Raw genomic sequence first — 21219 nt, forward strand, 5'->3', positions numbered from 1 at the left:
CAAAAAAAGCATGTATGTTTTCATCTCAGTGTTTGACGAATGGACCCTATGGACTTTTCGCCACTTTGGGTTGGGATTTACCATAACTAAGATGATTGAACCTATTTAATGAACTGAACAGACGACATGCTACGAAGGCAAGGTTTTTACCCAATCATTACGACAGATGTAGTGGAGCTGCTGGTGGTAATTCTTGCCCATGTCAGCACTCTGGGCGCTGCCGCACCAACATGGTCTGCATTCAGTCCTGGCAACTGGAAATAACTCCTCACCACCTTTGCATTTTTCATCCTTCTGATGGATTTCAGCCAGTGTTTTATGGTGGTCTTCCGTCAGAGAGTCACTCACACTACCCCTAACAATATTCCATTCCCTACCATGAGCTGGTGTCTCTGAGTCACAGGCAGTCCTGACTGAATTATAGAGACTAAAGGCAGGAAAATGGATTGAGCCAACTGACCAGCCACGATCTCACTGAATGGAGTAACAGCCTCAATGGCCTCGTCCTATAACAAAATCAAAGAGTCATACAGCTGAAAAGCATGGAAGCAGACCCTCTGTCCAACACGTCCATGTCGATCAGATATTCGAAATTAATCTCGTCCCATTAGTCAGCACTTGGCCCATATCCCTCTAACCCCTTCCTATTCACATACACATCCAGATGCCTGTTAAATATTGTACTGTACCAACCTCCACCACTTTCTCTGGAAACTCATTCAATTCACGCACAACCCTCTGCACGAAAACATTGCCCCTTAGGTCCATGTAAAATGTTTCCCCCTCACACTAGACCTCAGCTCTCCAATTCTGGACTCCCCCACCCCAGGGAAAAGATATTGCCTATTTACCCTATCGATAACCTTCATGAATTTATAAAGTTCTATAAGGTCACCCCTTTGCTTCCGTCGGTCCAGGGAAAACCGTTCAAGCCTATTCAAACTTTCCTTATGTCTGAAAGCTTCCAACACTGACAACATCCTTGTAAACCTTTTCTCAACCCTTTTTAAGTTTCACAATATCCTTCCTTTAGAGGGAGACCAGAATTGCACACAGTATCCCAAAATTAACCTAATCAATGACCTCTACAACCACAACAAGACGTCACAACTCCTACATTCAATGCATTGACCAATAAAGGAAAGCATGCCAAACGCCTTCTTCACTATCCTATCAAACTGTGACTTCACATTCAAGGAACTGTGAACCTGCACTCAAGGTCTCTTTGTTCAGGAAGACTCCCCAGTAACATACCAGAAAGTGCATATGTTTCCCTGATTTGCCTTTCCAAAATGCAGCACCTCACAATTATCTAAATTAAACTCCACCTGCACTCCTCAGACCATTGGTCCATCTGATCAAGATCTGGTTGTCCTCTGAGGTAACTTTCTTCGCTGTCCACTACACCTCCATCTACAACCTTCTTATTTTCACATCCAACTTATTTATATCAACTATGAAAAGCAATGGACCCAGTGCTAATCCTTGTGGTACACCACTGGTCAGTATTCCGGATTGAAAGCAGTCGTCCCCCACCACCCAAATAGATCGTCTCCCTGTATTCCATGTGATCTGACCTTGATAACCTGTCTACCACGACGAGCCTTGTCGAAAACCTTACTTAAGCCCATAAAGACGCATTTTCTCAGCACTTATTCTCTGAAAATAGACTGTCTTGTGTCAGCACCGAGGGGACACTGCATTTTCAGAAATTCAATACTGACGAAATGCTGCTCTGTCAATGAGTGAGAACTGAGGGAGAGTTACACTGCTTGAAAGTTAGTACTTAGGGAGTGCTGCACTGTCAGAGAGTTAGTGCTGAGGGAGTGCTGCAATGTCAGAGTATCAATGATGATAGGGTGCTGAAGTGTCACAGAATCAGTACTGATGGAAAGCTGCATTTTCACATGTCATCACTGGCAGAGCTCTGTACTGTTGAAAGGCCAGTATTTAGGGAGTTCTGCACTGTCAGTGGGTCAACCCTCTGCAATGAAACACTACCTCAAACTGTCCTTCTGACAATGATTCTTTATCTCAATTCTGACTGTCAGAAAGTAACACAACACCTCAGGACTGATCCTTGAAGCATGTGGCACTCCCTCAATTCTGACCCAAGTCAAATGAGGCACTGGCTTAGATTGATCCTTTATTAATGAAGCCCTCGATCAGTACTGGCTCTCTTATGGAGCTGCTGTAACTCAGTATTAACCTCTGATCATGAGACACACTCTCAGTTCTGACTCTTTTACAATGAGGTACTGCCTCATTATTGACCATCAGACAAAGAGGCACTTAAACACAACTGACTCTCCGACAATGAGGAATGTCCTCTGGACCGAACCTCTGACAGAGCTGAGAAAATCCTTTAGTATTGATACACTTCTTCAGGACTGAATCTCTAAAGATGAGTCACTCCATCAATACTGACAAACTGACAATGAGGCCTTTCCACAGACACGACCCTCTGTCGGTACAGCAATTCCTCTTTTCAAGACTAAGACTACGTTCATGTTAATTCAGACAGATTCCAGCAAGCGATGTGTTCTCAAAGGGCAGTCCTGAGGCCGCCCATCTTTTTCAGTTCTGAGTTCATTCGCAAGGGAGGGCCAATACTGGGGTTGTAGAGTTGCTCAGTGGCTCGCAATGCTGCCTCACAGCGCCAGTGACCGTGGGTCGATTCTAGCCTTGAGCGACGGTCTGTGTGGAGTTTGTACATTCTCCTCGTGTCTGTATAGGTTTTCTCCGGGTGCTTCAGTGTCCTCGCACAGTCAAAGATGTGCAGGTTAGTTGATTTGGCCATGCTAACTTGCCCATAGTGTTCAGGGATATGTAGGTTAGGTGCATTAAACAGGGAGAAATGATCAAAACTGAGGTTACTCTTCGGACGATCAGTGTGGAATTGTTGGGCTGAAGGACGTGTTTCCACGTTGTAGTTCTAAGAATTCTGAGCTGATGTCTCATTCTCGTGGCGTCAGAACTGAGAAGGTTCGACACAATAATGTAGTCATTACTGACGTACTGCATCTCTTTCAGACAATATGTACTGAGGACCACTTTATTGTCAGAGATTCGGACCTGAGAATATGCCTCATTAGCAAAGGGTCCATTCTGGGACAGTATCTCATTGTAATGGGATGAGAATTGATGGAGTGCTAGCGAATTTGAGAACATTTTGAGGTTCTGGATGTAGGTTTGATCACTGAGCTGGAAGGTTCATTTTCAGAAGTTTCATCACCGTACGAGGTAACATCTTCAGTGAGCCTCCAAACAAAGCATTGCTAATGATTCCTGGTTTCTGTTTATATGTTAATATGTCATTTCCAATGGTGATGTAATTTTCTATGGTGATATCATTTCCTAATCCTTTTCACAGATGGTGGTAAAAGTTAGCTAGGTTGACGACTAGATTTTAAAACAGACAAAACTTTACTCACAAAAATGCACAACGAAGCCGCAAGAACATTATAAAGAACCCCAACATAACTCCGCCTAAGTAGCTAGGCTTAATTATGTGGTTCCAAATATATGCAACAGTCCCAATAAGCAAACTCCATTTAAAAAAACGTATAAATGGTGCACATGTTGAAGTTGAAGGGTAGAAAGAGAGAGAGAGAGTTTCCACTGCTCCCTGCTGAACTTCCAACCAGTTCAAGGCTGAACTAAAAACTGCTCAGCTCAGCTAAAGAGCTGACCACTCCGCGCTCTTTATACAAGTCACTACTAAAGCATGGCCACTTTGACCTGAAGTCTCATCTGTTTACATATAAACAAAAGGCCTCTCAAAACCCTTTTTCGTCTCTGTACAAAACCAGACTGATCGGAGCCTGGCCCAACTTATTATCCATCTGAGAAAAAACAATCTCGATCAGGGTATCCTTGAGTCAAGGAACAGCGTTTTGAAAGAGACTAACTTTGTGAACTGTGGCTGTTCCTCATTTCTGGAGGGTCAGTCCTGACTGGATACCTCTTTGTCAGATTGTCAATACTGAGGGAATGCTATATGGTCAAAGAGTCAATAATAAATGAGGGCCTCTTAGTCAGAGGGTCAATACTGAGGGAGAAGCACTTTGTCATCAGGTTAGCTGTCAGGTAGTACCTCATTGTCAGAGGGTCAGTTCTGAGAGAATGCATTAGTAAGGGAAGGTTAATACTGAGCCACTGCCTCATGTTGAAGGACAGGAGTCAGAAGTGGGTCAATGTGGTCAGAATTCGAGCAGCTCTGAGGCATTGCAGCCAGTACGGAAGTGTTGAAGCACTGTCAAATGGTCAGAACTGTGGGAGTGCATTATTGTCAGACAGTCAATAATCAAGCAGTGTCTTATTTTAAAGGGGTTAGAATTGAGGGAGTGACACATGATTGCAATGTCAGCAATCAAGTATGGCAGCAGTGTGAGAGAGTCAGAGTGAGGGAGTGCCTCTTAGTCAATGCTGAGCCATTGCCTCATTGTCCTGATGCAGTGCAGCTCTGCGAGGAGGGTAATACTGAGCAAGTGCTGCACTTTCAGAGGCTAACTCCTGAAGGAGAGTAATTCAGTCCTGAGGCAGTGTTCATTTGCTAGAGGGACAATATTGAGACAGTGCCTCATTGCAAGGACTGTAAATCGAACGTGTGCCACATATTCAGGGTCAGTTCTGAGTATGTGTCCCTATTTGAGAAGGTCAGCACTGAGGGAGTATATTATTGTCAGTGGGTCAGTACCATAGGATAGCCTCATGATCAGGGAGTCAATACTGAGTGAGTTGCTGATTGTCGGCAGCTCAGTTCTGAGACAGTACCTCATTGCTGGATGGTGAGTCCGCAGGGAGCTCCTCGTTGTCAGGGACTCAATACTGAGGGAGAGCCTCTAACACAGGGTCAGTACTGAGGTGGTGTCATACATTTCAACAATCAGTTCTGAGAATTTGCATCACAGACAATAAGTCATTTGAGAGGCAATATTTCATGGTCAGAGTTTGCTCAATCAGTCTGAAATTTTGACAGTACTACACCACCACAGTATTGACCCTTCCATCGTGTGGCAGTCCCTAACTTCAGACCATCTCACAATGAAGCACTGTTTCAGTATTGGTCAACTGACAATGATGCATTCTCTCTGAAATGACCGTCCAACAATTGTGCCCTCCCACAGTTCTATGTTCTTAGCATCTAATCATATAGCCCTCCTTCAATTTGTATATGGCATCCCAAATGTGAGTATTGGTGTACATTTCTACTTGAACAAGATCACCTCTAAATGGCAGAATAAGGTCAGGGCATCAGTGAATAGGAAAACTGCTGCATGTTGTCAGTAAATGGGAAATTTAGTGCAGAGCTTTAAAATTGTAGAGAATTATTCAGTAGCATTAAATGAAAGAATAAGTACATCAGTAAATTGGATAATTCTTGCCTTGCACACTAGCATTGGTGCCGTCCACCAGATATAATTCCAGGGTTGGCGGTACTGTTTGGGGCGGTGGCGGGGCGGGGGGCTGGGGGGCGGTGGTTGGAGGTGGCATTAGGTATAAACGTCGATGTTTCTGCTCACGTCTGTCAGTGTTTTACGCTGTGTCACTTCCCCTGCATTTTCCTTGGGGTTTATTTGAGGTAAAAATGAGGTCTGCAGATGCTGGAGATCACAGCTGAAAATGTGTTGCTGGTTAAAGCGCAGCAGGTTAGGCAGCATCTCAGGAATAGGAACTTCGACGTTTCGAGCATAAGCCCTTCATCAGGAATGAGAGAGAGTTTGCCAAGCAGGCTAAGATAAAAGGTAGGGAGGAGGGACTAGGGGAGGGGCGATGGAGGTGGGATAGGTGGAAGGAGGACAAGGTGAGGGTGGTAGGCCGGAGTGGGTTGGGGGCGGAGATGTCAGGAAGGAGATTGCAGGTTAGGAGGGTGGTGCTGAGTTGAGGGAACCGACTGAGACAAGGTGGGGGGAGGGGAAATGAGGAAACTGGAGAAATCTGAATTCATTCCTTGTGGTTGGAGGGTTCCCAGGCGGAAGATGAGGTGCTCCTCCTCTAGCCGTCGTGTTGTTATGTTCTGCCGGTGGAGGAGTCCAAGGACCTGCATGTCCTCGGTGGAGTGGGAGGGAGAGTTAAAATGTTGAGCCACGGGATGGTTGGGTTGGTTGGTCCGGGCGGCCCAGAGGTGTTCTCTGAAGCGTTCCTGAACTTGCGCCCACACCTCCACACTCACTTCCCTCCAAGGCCCCAAGGGATCCTTCCATATCGGCCACAAGTTCACCTGTACTTCCACACACATGATCTATTGCATCCGCTGCACTCGATGTGGCCTCTTCTATATTGGGGAGATAGGCCGCTTACTTGCGGAATGCTTCAGAGAACACCTCTGGGCCGCAAGTATTGAATTCCCATTTCCCCATTTAATGAGGTGGTATTCGAACTGAGGTCCACAGTGAAATAAATCTCCTGAGGGTGATATCCCATCACCAAGTTTCCCTTTATTTCCAGGTGCATGGTAACCAGCTCCTGGTCCAGCTTCCTCAGAGCCAGCTCTCAGATGTGCAGAATCCCTTACAGTACATGGATGGTCTAGCTAGAGGAGGGGCCGTACTGGGCCTTGTAATGGCTAATGAGCCTGTCCATGTGAGTGATCTTCCAGTGGGAAAACACTCTACATCCCCTGATTACATGGAGCCTTGAATGTTGAGGAGTCAGCACATAGAAATTTTCTAAAATCACGGGGGAATTGATAGGACAAATGGACAAGGTCTTATCCCTAGGGGTGGGAGAAGTGGCAGATGAAGCTTAATCTGGGTGAGTGCAAGATGTCGGACTTTGGGAGATCACACGTGAAGGAAAAGCATACAGATAATGGTAGTTACCTGAACAGCACTGGTGTACAGAGGGATCTTGGAGGTCAAGTCCATAGCTCCTTGAAATAGGTCATGCAAGTAAATAGGGTGGTAATGAAGGCGAAAGGCATGCTTGCCTTTATGGGTCGGGGAATTGAGTTCAAGAATCATGATGTCGTGTTGCAGTTTGTAAGTTTATGGAACGGCCCCTCTCAGAGTATTGTGTTGAATTCGGATCACCAGAGTATAGGAAGGCTATGGAGAGGGTGTAGAAGAGATTTAACAGGATACTGCCTGGATTAGAGGTGCTGAGCTACAAGGAGAAGCTAGAAAGAGTAGATCGTTCTTTCTGGAGTGGTGGAGGCAGGGGTGAGACTTGATAGAAGTGTCAAAAATTATGAGATGCACAGATAGGATTGAAGGTCAAAATCTTTTTTCCAACAGTTGAAATGTCGCACACTTGAGGACATGCATTTAAGGTGAGAGATGTGGAATTTCAAAGGAGATGTGAGGGGCAAGTTTTTACACAGAGAGTGGTAGGAGTCTGGAGCACAATGCCGGGGGTAGTGGTGGAGGCAGATACGAGAGAGACTTTTGAGGGTCTTTGAGATAAGCACATGAATATGCAAGGAATGTATGAGTGTGGACCTACAGATACACAGGATCTGCTCAGATGAGAAGGTACATGGCGAACACCTGAAAGTGCTCAATGACGCCCTTTCTAAGGGGCTACGATGCTCAACTCATAAATCACCATTTCTGACATGCCACAGTGAGAAACTGTAGTGACCTCCTCAGGAGAGAGACACAGGTTGCAACTGACAGGGTACTCTTCGTTGTCCAGTACTCCCCTGGAGCCGAAAAACTACACCATGTTTTTCGCAGCTTGAACACATTATCGATGAGAATGAGCACCTCGCCGGGACGTTGTCCATGCCTCCACTTCTAGCCTTTAGACAACTGCCAAATCTTAAGCAGATCATTGTTTACAGGAACCTGGCCATCCTTTAGGACAACATCCAATAAAACACTGTACAACCACTGGCAATCACTGCAAAATGTATCAGAATGTCCACATGGATACCATAGTTATCCATGGGCCACCACCCACCATGTTCATGGCAGATGCTCATGTGGCACGGCCAATGTTGTCTATCTCATTCGCTGCAGGCAAGGATGTACCGAAGCATGCTACAATGACGAGAGCAAGCAGAAGCTACGGAAACAGATGAATGGATGCCATACAGCAATCATTACACGGGGTGATCCCTTTCAGTCGGGGAGCACATCAATGGTCAAGGGTATTTGGCCTCGGATCTTCAGATGATCATCCTCAAAGGCGGATTTCGGGATGCGCAACAATGCAGAGAGGCCCGGCAGATAACTAAGAGTGGATATACAAAGACTCGGACCTCACCTTCTGAGCTGAGATATCACCTTCTGTTATAAAGCCTTAAGTTATCTTGAGAAAGTGACTTAAAAGATGTTCTGAGATCTATATATTAATGAACCAAAATCTGCAATCCATTGTAAAAGATGAAATTCTTCACAATCCACGTTTGTTCAGTGTATCACTGTATGACACTGTAATCTTTTGATATAAATTCTGTTTTCCGATCTTATATTCCACAAACACCTGCTGAAGGATCAGCGCTCCGAAAGCTAATGTTTCAAACAAATCTGTTGGACTATTACCCTGTGTAGCTTGATTTTTAACTTTGCTCACCCCAGCCCAAACCTGGATCCTCCACACCATGGAGTATGATGGGCAGTTTTGGTTTCTTTTTATGAGGAATGATGTTCTGACGATGTAGGAAGTGCATCCAAAGATTACTTAACTGCTTCCTAGGGGTGGCAAGTTTGATGTAAGAAGAGAGAATCAATCAATTTGGATTGTATTCGCTGGAGGTGGAGAAATGGCAGGGGAATCTCAAAGAGACTTTGCTGAAAAATGTTAACAGTTCTGGCAGTATAGAGTCAGAGAGGTAGACAGCATGGAAGCAGACCCTTCAGTCTAAGGCGTTGGTGCCAAACAGATTCCCTACATTAATCATTCATAATGGCCAGCATTAGGCCCAGATCCATCTGAACCCTTCCTATTAATTAACACATCCAGGTGCTTTTTAAATGTTGTAGTTTTACCAGCCACCACCACTTCCTCTGACAGCTCATTCCATGCACGCATTTCGTTCTGCGTGAAAAAAAAATGTCCCGATGGTCTCTTTTTATCGTTCCATCTCATATTAAACCTGTGTTCCTCTAGTTTTGGTTTGCTTACATTGCAGAAATGACCATGTCTACCTACCATATCCATGTGCCTCATGATTTCATAAACCTTGATAATGTCATCCCATAGCCCTGGAGACAAATCATAATGTTTCATGTCCAGTGAGTCGACTTCAGATCGCCCTATAGTCTTTTGTTGTGAAATTCCACCGAAGACGAGATGTTCCCAATGAATGAGATGTCCAGCACCAGCAGAAAGAGTCTCAGGATACGGAAGTGTTACATGAGGAGAAAATTCTCCACACAGAGAGTGGTGAAATATAGAATTTTCTGCCAAAGAATGTGGCCATGGCCAGAGCATTGAATGTTCTGAAGAAAGAAATGGATACAGTTATGAGGGAAAAATGATGGAGGGGTATGGAAGAGAGAGGGAGTGGGGTACTGAATTGGATGATTAGCCATGATCATACTGAATGGCCCAGCAGTCACGAAGTCCCTTTGATAGCACATAGTTACAATACAGAAACATCTATAAATGTTGACAAGGAAAGAAGCCTTTCAGCCTGTGTCTGTTCCAACCTGAAAATATCAACCTCACTTTCCAGCTCTTTGTCCTATCCACATAAGGGATGGCAATTGGATTACATTGGCATGGATCTTTCAAAATGATGTATGCTTTCCTCTGATCGTTTTTTATCGAGCAGTGAGTCCCCAGAACCTCTCCCGTCTCTGGATGAGGAGATGTCTCCTTGTCCCTCCTCATGTACGACTGCCAGTTCATGACAGTTCACACGTCTTGCTTCATAAATTCTGTACTGCGGTCAATCCCACAGTCAAACAATAAAACATCCAAAGCTGGACATCCTCCCAACGCCCTCCAACGTCCAGTCAATCAATCAATCCAAGAATTCCTCACAGATACAATTCTCAACTCTTGTCAATATCTTCATTGAACTCCATGAACCTACTGTCTCCTCGCTTAGTGCAATGACTTGAAGTCCATGTTACACACTCCTCTGCTATCAGCCTAGTGTTTTATTCAATTATCACGGAAATATCGAATTAGGAACAAGCCATTCAGCCTCTCTACCCTGTGCCATCAGTCAATATGGCGATCGGATTCTGAAGCTGCTGTTCTAGCTTTCCAGATTCAAGCAATGTCCTCGTGTGGGTACGAATGATGGCCGAGTGTTACTGTCACTAGACTGTTAGTCCCACAGACCCAGGTCATGATCTGGTGTCAGTTGCTCAAAATCCGCTGTGGCAATTGGTGGAATTTAAATTCAATAATAGCTGTGGAAAATAATGTTCACCATGAAACTGTTCATGATTGTCAGAGATGGAAAACGTCTCCGGATTCACTGATGTCCTTTAGGGAAAGAAATCGTCATTCGCATAGAATCTGGCCTACCTCTGACTCTAGACCCACAGCAATGTGGTTTGCTCTTCATTGCCTTCTGGGTAACAAATGCTGCCTTGCCTGTATCCTGTGAATGATATAAGGAAATGAGATGTTTTACAATCTGTTTGTTGCTCCTTGATTCATTCACAAAATCTATCACTGTCTCCGAATTGGTGGTTCTACCAATCCCCTTTCCCGCATCACCTCACTCTGTGCCATAAAACCTGGATACTGCTTTCTATTCTTTCAACAATGTCATTAATATATTGGGTGTGCAGCGTCATTGACCAAAACAGGGGCTGTACTATCTGTCCTGGCTTCAGTCCTACTCCCATGGGCTGAGACTATGCGAACAAAGCAGAGGCTCCCCAAATTACTCATTTCAAATGGTGCATCCCATCCACATAAACTGAACTCTGGGACACAACTCCATCTCATGTACTCACTTAATAGTGCCCTTTGTTTTCAGTCAGAATGTATGTCCCAATCAGGCGCTGGAGGAGTCAATGATTGATGTTCGAATGAGGCAGGGACATTACAATTGACCGTGTGTGCCAGAAACAAAGTTTTGCCTGTAAGAAGGGGCATCAGAGATATTTAGAGAAGTGGAATTCATTGTCATTAAATTGTTAAACCCGCAAGATTTTACTTTAAGCCCTACACCACACAGACTGCAATCGCGCAAGAAAGAGACTAACCACATTCTCATGGCAATCGACAGAATCATAGAGTGAAGGATGGAAGAGAGAAGGAAACAAAAGAGAGAGAAAAAGCAAAGAGGGAAATGTAGTCAAAGGAAACAAAATGAAAAGAAAGAGAGAAAGAAATGAAGGAAGGAAGGACAGAAGGAAACTATACAACCTTTAAATAGATCATGACGTATCATTTGCAATATCATCGCATTCAAAGCTATAGGCTCAGTGCAGGAAGGTGGAACTAGTGTAAATATGCCAATGCAACTTCATTGACCAAAGGCCCTCGTGTTCACACGAAGATTATCTGATTCTACGGTCATCGATGTGGTGTGTTAGGTTGACAATGCAAACGTTAAAACTAAGAGAAGGAGTCTACTATCTGGTCTTTCGACCCTGCTCCACCATACCTTAAGACCATTACTGATCTGTTTGAGTACTCAAATCCACTTGCCCATGTTCTCAAAGTTTCCCTTAATTTCTTTATTTTTCAAACGAACGTCTAACTTCCTTTAAAAACGCTTACTCAATTAGTGTCAACAACTTGCCTGGGCAAGAAATTCTATCGATTAACAACCCTCTGGGTGAAGAGGTTCCTTCTCAATTCAGTCCAAAACCTGCTCCATCTAATCTTGAGGATATGCCCTCTTATCCAAACTACACCTGGTAGTGGAAATATCACCTCCACTTCTATTGTATCTATTCTCTTCATAATTTTACGATTCCATAAGGTCCCACCATCTGCAATCTTTGTCATACTACACATGGTCCCAACTCCAAATCACCTATGGATTGTAAATAATTGCCGTCGCCACACTGATCACTCAGGCATACCACTCATCACTGATTACCAGCCGGAATAATACTCATTTATCCTCATCCTTTGATTCCTGTTAGTCAACAAATCCACTATCCGTGCTAATACTTTATCCCTAATGCCGGCATCCTTATCTTATGCAGAAGCCTTTTGTGTGGCTACTTGTCAAAGTCCTTTTCGAAATCTAGGTACACCACAATTATTGGGTTCCCACTGTCCACATTGCTCATAGTTTCTCTATTGAATTCCAGAAGATTTACCAAGCAAGGCCTGCACTTCGTGAGCCCATGCTGCATCTGCCCAACAGGACAATTTCTATCAAGCTGCCTTATTATTTCTTCAATGATAATCATCTCATGCATCTTCCCCACAATAGAGAATAAGCGAACCGGTATATAATTCGTCATCCTTTGCCTATCGCCCTTTTTAAACATGGTATCACATGTGCTGTTTTTCAATCTCCTGAGACTGCCCCAGATTCCAGCGAATTTAGGAAAATTACCATAAGTGCACCCACTATTTCTCCCGCCATCTCTTTCAGTACCCTGGGAAGCATTCCATCAGGGCCAGGAGACCTGAATGTTCTTAGATCCACTAGCTTGTTTAATACTACGAGTTCCATAATAATGCTTGTTTCCAGGTCCTCACCTACTCTTTGTCAATTATTGGCCTGTTATTAATGTCCTACACTGTGAAGACCGACACACAATACCTACTCAATGCTTGACCATTCATCACATCCCATAATTAAATGCACCTTCTCATCCTCTAAAGGACCAATATTCACTTTAGCCACTCTTTTTCATTTTATATTTCATAGAAACTTACACTATGTATCTTTATATTCTGTGCTAGTTATTCTTTCATGTTCTACCTTACCTGTCCGTTGACATTTAATGATTTCCCAAACTTTTAGTTTCGTGCTGTGTTTGGCCACGTGGTATGTCATCTCTTTCATTTTGTTCGCTTTCCTTATTTCCGTAGATAACAGTGTCAGATTACACTTTTCTTGCAGCCCTTCCTTTTCACTGGAACATACTTTTGCTGAGACCTATGAAAAATTGCTCTGGAAGTCCTCCACTGTTCGTCAACTGTCTCATCATAAAACCTTTGTTTCCAGTTTACTTTAGCCAAGTCCTCCATAATTCTATTGCACCACCCCCCCACCCCCACCCCCTCCCCCCGCCCAACCGTTGTTCAAGCACAGGAGCCTGGTCTTGGATTTAATCTTCACAATCTCCATCTTTATTCTAAATTCAACCGTAATGTGATCACCCTTTCTGAGAGGTTCCCTAACTGTGAGGTCATTAATTATTCGTGTTTCATTACACAGGACCAGAATTAGGATAGCTTGCTCCCTCGTTGGTTCCATTACATACCGTTCAAGAAAAGTATCACGGACACACTCAACTAACTCATCTCCAGAGTTACACTAATTGAGCTAGTTTGACCAATCTATATGTTGATTAAAATCTACAATGCTATATGATTTTTACACACAACAGCTATGAAAGGCTTGGTCATCTACCAAAGGTTGAAGTTTTAGTTGTTGGCTGTTCAGTTCCAGGTTGGATGAATTTCTATGCTGCCAGTTTTGTTAATTGTTATGATATGGGTGTCGAGTCCTTCTTTAAATTAAATAAAAATACCCAGAAAAGCTCATCTCACGTCATAATCCTTTAAAATGTGAGTGATATCGAACTCATAATACAGCACTGTCACAGGTAATGCCTCAATTTCAGTGTGTCAGCATTAATCGAGTTACAAATCATTACACGGTCAGTACTGGGGTATTACAGCGCTGTCAACCGGTCATGTGTGGGGCAGCGCTATATTGTCATAGTGACAGTAATGAGGCAGTGCTTTTTGTTAGAGAGTTGATGCTGAGACAGTTTGCCATTGTTAGGGATGAGAACTGAGGATGTGTCACATGCTCAAAGCATCAGTCCTGAGGACTGTCATCCTGAAGAAGAGCCTCATAATCAGAGGGGCAAGATTGTGAGAGTGCTGTACTGTCAAGAGATTCTATTGAAGACTGTGCCTGCAAAAGTGTACTGGGGCGTTGCATTTCTATCAGAGAGTTAGTACTGAGGGAATGTCTATTAGAAGTCGGTCAGGAGTGAGCATATGTCAGTCATTGGATCGTCAGTCCTGAGGTTGTCACTGGGTCAGCTCAGAGGCAATGCCTCAATGTTAAATGTCGCTCGATCAGTCTGACACTCTGACAGTGCTACAATACTTCAATACTGACCCTCTCATCGCATGACATTCCCTAAATACCCTCACATTGAAGTACTTCCACAGCGTTGGTCATCTGACAATGCTACATTTCCTCAATATTAACCACCTGACAACAATGCCCTCCCACAGTTCTAAACATCTGAAATTCCTGACCAGCTAAGCATGTGGCCTATTTCAATTAGTACACAGCACCACGAACTGGGATATTTAGAGCAGAACATCAGTAAATGGCTGAATTGGCGCACAGTGCCACGAAATTAGAGAACTGGAGAAGACCTCTTCTGAATGTTATAATAAGGCCTGGGCGTCAGTAAATGCTCTCTGTCAGAATTAACATTCTAACAAAGAGGCACTGCATCAGAACTTATGCTTAATCTAATGAATCACTTCTTCAGTATGGAACTTCTAACACTGTACTGCCTCAGGGCTGACCATTAACAATGAGGCATCTCTCAATACTTACCCTCCAAAAGTAGCATAATCTGACAGCTCTGTTACTATGACAGTGGCACACTGTCTTTTGGCAGGACTGAGGGGATGCTGTATTTTCAGGGGCCGAGTACTGAAGGAGTGCTGCACTGCCGCAGTATTGACCGTTTAACAATGAATCAATCCCCTCTAGCTGAACCGATGACAACATAGCCTTCCCTCAGCACTGACCCTGTCGTCAATAGCACTCCCTACATTCTGACAGTTGACTTTCTTATATTAAAGGATTGGACACTCTGGGGACAAGAAACATGTTTCCGCTGATGAGTGAGTGCTGAACCAAAGGACACAGCTTAAAAATACGGGGTAGACCATTTAGAACAGAGATGAAGAGAAACTTCTTCACCCAGAGATTGGTGGCTGTGTGAAATGCTCTGCCCCAGAGGGCAGTGGAGGCCCAGTCTCTGGATTCATTTTAAAAAGTGTTTGAGAATGCTGTCAAGGATCGTGGAATCAATGGTTATGGAGATGCTGCAGGATCAGGATACTAATTAAGGATGGTCAGCCATGATAATATTGAATGGTGGTGCAGGCTTGAAGAGCAGAAAGGCCTACGCCGGCACCCATTGTCTATTTTCTATTGTCTATTGAGGCACCGCCTCAGTATTGATTGTCTCTGACTCATGCACTCCCTCAGAACTGACACTGTGACAAATGTACTGACTCAGAACCGACCATGTGACAAGGTGGCACTGCCTCAGAACTGACACTTAAAAAATAAAGCATTCCTCTGTACTTACCCTCTGAAAATAATACACTGTGACAGTTCTGTTCCTCTGACAGCATCACAAAGCAAATGCTATATGTTCGGAGACTCAGTACTAAGAGAGTGCTGCACTGCCGGAGAATCAGTACACAGGTCATGCTGCACTGCCGGAGAGTCAGTACTGAGGGTTTGCTGTACTGTTGGAAAGTCAGTGCTCAGAGATTGCTGCACTGTTCGTAAGGCACTGATGATAGGGTGCTGAACTTTCACAGACTCAATGCTGAGGGAGTGCTGCATTTTCAGTGTCATCACTGACGGAACTCTGAACTGTCCACGGACTCATATTAAGAGACTGCTGCACTGTCAGTGGGTAAACACAGACAGTGCTCACCCACTGCCAAAGAGGCACTGCTTCCAACTGACCTTCTAGAAAATAGACATTCCCTCAGTACAGACCGTCTGACATTGTGCATTACCTCAATACTGATGCTGGAAATATGCAGCACTCTCTCAGTTCAGACTCAACTGAAATGCGGCACTGGCTCAAATAGATCCACTGACAAGGCTGCCCGCACTCAGTACTGACTCCCTGACAAGAGATGCCATGCCTCAGAACTCACCTCTGCTCATGAGGTACAATCTCAATTCAGAACCCATTACCACATTTCAGTATTTCGGTATTGATCATCTGAAAATAAGGCCCTCCCCACCACAGCACTGTCATGTTGAGAATGAGGCCCTCCCTCAGAAATGACTCTCTGATAGACTTGCAGTTCCCCAGAACTGACCAGCATTTCATGAGGCACACCCTCAATTCTGACCCACTTACAATGATGCAATCCCTCAAGACTGTAACACTAATAACAAGACCCCTACTTAGAACTGATAAACTGACAGTGTTGCAATTTCTCAGTCTTTACTTCTCTAATCACACAGCACTCTCTCAAATCTAATCCCATTATGTTGAGGTATAGCCTCAGAACATAATTTCTGAAGATGTGGCATACTCTCCGAACTGAATCTCTAATAATGACGTACCTTCTCAATATTGACTCTCTAATCATAATGCACTCCCTCAGCACTGACCCTCTGTCAGTGCAGCACAGCATTAGTACTGGCCTCCTGACAGAGCTGCACTACCCCAGGACTGGCATTCTAAATAGGAGACACACTCTCAGTTTTGACTGTCTCACAAGGAGGCACTGACTCATTTTTAACCATCTGGCAAAGAAAACACTTAATCTGAACTAACCCTTCGACAACCAGGAACTCCCTCAGTACTGAACCTGTGACGGAGCTATGGGAATTCCTCAGTACTGTCACTATAAGCATGGGGCATTTCCTCAGTACTGACCACCTTACAATGAGGCACTCCTTCAGTACTGACAATTTGTCCATCCCTCAGACATGATCACCTGCAAATTCTCGATACCGAACAACAGTGGTTAGCATTGCTGCCTCACAGCTGCAGGAACCCATGTTAAACTTCTGCCTCAGGTCACTGTCAGTGTGGAATTTGAACATTCTCCCCATATCTGCATGGGTTCCCTTTGGGTGCTCTGTTTTCCTCCCTCAATCTAAAGATGTGAAGGTTGGTGAAATGGCCTCACAAATTGCCCATGGTGTTCAAGGATGTGTCAGTCAGGTACATTAGTTAGGGGTAAAAGTAGAGTATTTGTTTAGAGTAATAGTTCTGTGTGGGTCACTCTTCGGACTGTTGGTGTGGACTTTATTGAGCCTAATGGCCTGTTTCCACAGTGGAGAGTCGAAAAAGGCAATGCGCATCTTCATATGGCCAGATTTGATCGAGTGCCATGTTGTCAAAAGGCGTCCTGAGGCAACACACATTTGTCAGTTTTGAGTTCATTGATCCTCTGACCCTGTTATTTTGTAGCCCTATTGCAGTATTGTTCCTCTGGCTATGAGGAACTGTCAGGACTTACCTTCCCAGTAATGTGTTACTGCCAATAGACTGACCCAGCTTAGAGGCTTGGAGGGCCAAAGAGCCTGTTCCAGTTCGGTCAGGCGATTCCCTCTTTGTTCTCTTAGAGTTTGAAACTCACAATCAGGTGGTCAGTACCAGGATATTGTTTCTCCATCAGAGGGTCAGTGCTGAAGGATATCCTCATTCTCAGAAAGTCAGTTGTGAGAGGGAAGGCCTCATGATCAGAGGGTCTGCCATATTGTCAGAAATTCATTGCTCAGAGTGTGTCCCTTTGTCAGAGGATTCGTTCTGATGCAATACCTCAATGTGATGCAGTCAGAACTGAGGGAGAGCTGCATGATTAGAAGCTGAGGACTGAGACATCGTTTGGAGTCCGGGGGCGGCTGTCCTTCGAGATGGAGCGCTTTGGGACTTGATGCTCCGACACACAGTTTCTTCATCACTTTCCCCTCTCTGTCTGTGAGGATTTCTCATTCTGATTCATATTATTCTGTCTGGTGACACTGGGAGGTGGCACATTTTCAGTATTTGTTTTCTCTGCTGAAAGGGTTGTTTCTCTTTAACGGGGAGTTTTTCCCTGAAGCAGCTGCTAACGATCACTTGGGGCACGAGGCGGCCGTTAACCGCCATCTCCCCCGTGCGGGGCCTGAGGGGCCGGGGCCTGGAGCTAAATTGGTGGCGGCCGGCCGCAACCAGAAAGGAGCAGCGTCGGTGGAAGAGCGGACTGTGTCAACAAAGTGCCGTTCCTGAAAGTAATGATGTTATTAATGCAGAGTGTCTGGAGGGCCGACTGTCTGAACAAAGTGACGTTCGTAATGTAATGATGTTAGTTGTTGGGGGTGGAGGGGGAGAGAAGAGATTCTGTTGGAGTCAATCCCATTTTGCAACTTTGAAATTATAAGAAAAACCATCCCCAATCTTGCCTCCATCTTCCTGATCCGGGATGTACTGCCCGGGTCAACGATGTGGAGGTGTTGGTCATAGGGATGAACTGTTAGTGTTTGTTATGTGGAGGAGCTGATCCTAGGTATTCACTGCCAGGGTTAGAGATGTGGAGGTGCAGATCATAGGGGTGCATTGTAAGCGTTAGTGATGTGAAGGAACTGATCATACGGTTGCACTGTTTATTGTTTGTGATGTAGAGGGGTTGATCATAGGGACGCACTGTCAGAGTTAGTGATATGGAGGTGCTGATCATTGGGTGCACTGTCAGGATTAGTGATGTGGAGTTGCTGATCATATGGATGCACTGTCAGGGTTCGTGATGTGTAGGGGATGATTATAGGGATGCACTGCCAGGGTTAGTGATGTGGAGGTGTTCATAATAGGTATGAACTGTCAGTTTTAGTGATGTGGAGGTGTTGATCAAAGGGATGCACTCTCAGGGTTTGTAATGTGGAGGAGCTGATCACAGGGACTCACTGTCAGGGTTAATGAAGTGGAAGTTTCGACCAAAGGGATGCACTCTCAGGGTAAGTGATGTGGACGTGATGACCAGAGAGATTCAGTGACGGGGAAGAGATTAGATTAGATTAGATTAGATTTACAGTGTGGAAACAGGCCCTTCGGCCCAACAAGTCCACACCGACCCGCCGAAGCGAAACCCACCCATACCCCTACATTTACCCCTTACCTAACACTACGGGCAATTTAGCATGGCCAATTCACCTGACCCGCACATCTTTGGACTGTGGGAGGAAACCGGAGCACCCGGAGGAAACCCACGCAGACACGGGGAGAACGTGCAAACTCCACACAGTCAGTCGCCTGAGGCGGGAATTGAACCCGGCGCTGACCACAGAGGTGCACTGTCAGGGTTACTGACATGGAAGTGCTGATCATCCTGATGCATTGTCAGGGTTAGTGATGTGAATGGGCTGATCATAGGGATTCACTGTCAGGATTAGTGATGGAAATGTGCTGATCATAAGAATGCACAGACAGGGTTAGAGATGTGAATGGGCTGATCATAGGGATGCACTGTCATGGTCAGTGATGTGGAAGTGCTGATCAGAGTAATGCAGGGTCAGAGGTAATGATGTGAAGGTGCTGATCCTAATTTGCACTGCCAGGGTTAGCGATGTGGAGACGCTGATCATAGGTATGCACTGTCAGTACGAGTGATGCGGAGGTCCTAATCATCAGGATGTGCTGCCAGGGTGAATTATGTGTAGGTGATCTTCATGTAGATGTACTGACTGAGTTCGTGACGTGGAGGTGCTGATCATAAGTATGCTCAATCACAGTTAGTGATATGGAGGTGCTGATCATAGGAAAGCACTGCTAGGTTTCGTGATGTGGAGGTGCTTATCATATGGATGCACTGTTACGGTCAGTGATGTGGTGCTTCTGATCATATGAATGCACTGTCAGGGTTAGTGATTTAGAAGTGTTCATAACAGGGATGAACAGTCAGGGAAAGTGATCTGGAGATGCTGATCAAATTGATGCACGTTCAGTGTTAGTGATGTGGAGAAAATGATCATAGGATTTCACTGTCAGGGTTAGTAATGTGGAGGTGCTGATCACAGGGATGCACTGACAGGGTTAGCGAAGTGGAGGTGCTGATCTTAGGGATGCACTGTCAGGCTTAGTTATGTGGCGTTGCTGATCAGAGGGATGCACTGTCAGGGTTAGTGATGAGTAGATGATGACATAGGGATGGACTGTCAGCGTTAATGATGTGGTGGTGCTGATCAGAGGGATGCACTGTCGTGGTCCATGATTCAGAGGTGCTTATAACAGTGATGAACTGTTTGGGTTAGTGAAGTGGAGGTGCTGATCACAGTGATGCATTGTCAGGATTAGTGAAATGGAGGTGCTGATCATAGGGATGCACTGTCAGGATTAGTGATGTTGAGTTGCTGATCATATGGTTGCACTGTCAAGGGAAGTGATGTGTAACGATGATCTTAGGTATGCACTGTCAGGGTTAGTGATGTGGAGGCTCTGATCATATGGATGCAATGTCAGGGTTAGTGATGTGAAGTTGCTGATCATTGGGTGCATTGTCAGGATTAGTGATGTTGAGTTGCTGATCGTATGGGTGCACTGTCAGGGGTAGTGATGTGTAGGGATGATCAAAGGGATGCACTGTCTGGGTTAGTGATGTGGAGGTGCTGATCATAGGTATGCACTGTTAGGGTTAGTGGTGTGGAGGTGCTGATCATAAGGATGCAATGTCAGTGTTAGTCATGTGGAGGTGCTGAACAAAGAGTTACTCTGTCAGGGTGGTTTATGTGATGGTGAAGATCATATGGTTGTACTGTCAGCGTTGACGATGTGGAGGTACTGATCATGGACTCAAAGAGGTGTATTGTGAGGACTAATGATGCAGAGGTGATCATTGGCTTGTGTTAATGATGTGAAGGTGATGGTTATCGAGAGGCACTGCCATGTTTAATGATGTGGAGATTCTGATCATAGGGATGAACTTTTATGGTTATTGATGTAGAGCTACTGGTAAAAGTGATGTTCTGTCAGGATAAATGATGTGGATGTGCTGATCATGGGGATGAACTGTTAAGGTTAGAGTTGTGAAGATGCTGAACAGAGGGATGCACTGTCAGGGTTTGTGATACGGAGGTGCTGATCATAGTGTGGTTCTGTCATGGTCAGTGATGTGGATGTGCTTATCGCAGGGATGCACTGTCAGGTTTAATGATATGGAGGTGCTGATCATAGGACTACACTGTCAGGGTTAGTGACGTGGAAATACTGATCAGTGGAAAGCACTCTCAGGGTTAGTGACGTGGAGGTGAAGATCATAGGGATGCACAGACAGGGTTAATGTTGTGGAGGACCTGATCATATGGATGCACTGTCAGGCTTGGTGATGTGGGGTTGCTGATCATAGGGATGCACTGTCAGGGTTAGTGATGTGAAGGTGTTGATCATAGGTATGCAC

The sequence above is a fragment of the Hemiscyllium ocellatum genome, chromosome 44 (genome assembly GCF_020745735.1).
Source record: "Hemiscyllium ocellatum isolate sHemOce1 chromosome 44, sHemOce1.pat.X.cur, whole genome shotgun sequence".
In the NCBI taxonomy this organism is placed as follows: Eukaryota; Metazoa; Chordata; class Chondrichthyes; order Orectolobiformes; family Hemiscylliidae; genus Hemiscyllium; species Hemiscyllium ocellatum.